This window comes from Dermacentor silvarum, chromosome 7, assembly GCF_013339745.2.
Source record: "Dermacentor silvarum isolate Dsil-2018 chromosome 7, BIME_Dsil_1.4, whole genome shotgun sequence".
In the NCBI taxonomy this organism is placed as follows: Eukaryota; Metazoa; Arthropoda; class Arachnida; order Ixodida; family Ixodidae; genus Dermacentor; species Dermacentor silvarum.
Genome location: NC_051160.1, coordinates 151782990 through 151783781, shown reverse-complemented (window position 1 = coordinate 151783781; position 792 = coordinate 151782990). Strand labels below are relative to the sequence as shown.

The 792-nt window shown below is 43.3% G+C and overlaps 1 non-coding gene across 1 annotated transcript; it reads left to right on the top strand.

Annotated features, from left to right (window-relative positions):
* The first annotated feature begins 524 nt into the window (after positions 1-524).
* Positions 525-605, top strand: Trnas-aga (transfer RNA serine (anticodon AGA)). The gene has a single exon. It is a non-coding gene; the product is annotated as a tRNA-Ser (tRNA).
* Positions 606-792: the final 187 nt, after the last annotated feature.

The window sequence follows — 792 nt, the reverse complement described above, 5'->3', positions numbered from 1 at the left end:
GGAAAAGGGACTATTTGTTCCTTGGAGTATTAATTGTCTTTTATGCCGTAAGCCGGAGAGTATAGATCACATCTTTTTGGACTGTTGGGATGCTGTATTTCACTGGGACATCCTGCAGCGAACATTAAAGAAAGACCTCCCTATAACACCATACGGAATTCGTTTTTTGCCGGTTCAGTGTGAAAGTGACATACCGTATGATATGTTATGTTGTTGAGCATGCACGCAATATGGAAGACGCGTATGGCAGTGAGGCATGCGGATGTAAACGCACGCCCAGCTAGGGAATACTTTATAGAAAGTATAGCATACACGAGGGATGTATATTGTGCAGGCGAAGATCCGCCGGAATGGTTACCCGTGCTCAATGACCTCATCTCATTAACGCACTTTTAATCATCCCACGCCAAGCAAAGTGTGCTTGACGTTATTTTAACATTATTCCTTGTCATTATTTCTGTACAGTGTTCTGCCCTTCTGTTGTGCTTTGTACATGATGTACCTTCAAGCGAATAAAAAAAAAAGCAGTCATGGCCGAGCGGTTAAGGCGATGGACTAGAAATCCTTTGGGTCTCCCCGCACAGGTTCAAATCCTGTCGACTGCGTAAATTTTGTTAAAGCAACGTGACATAAGTTACCATTTTTGTAGGGAAGGCCATTCAGGGCACACGTAATTACAGCGCTCTGTAAGTGATGTCCAATATTTTGAAAGGTTGGCACACGTTTAACCGCAACGCAAGCAAGCAAAAGAAAAGGAAGTTGACCTAATTTTTACTGAGTACCGTCGAGGCT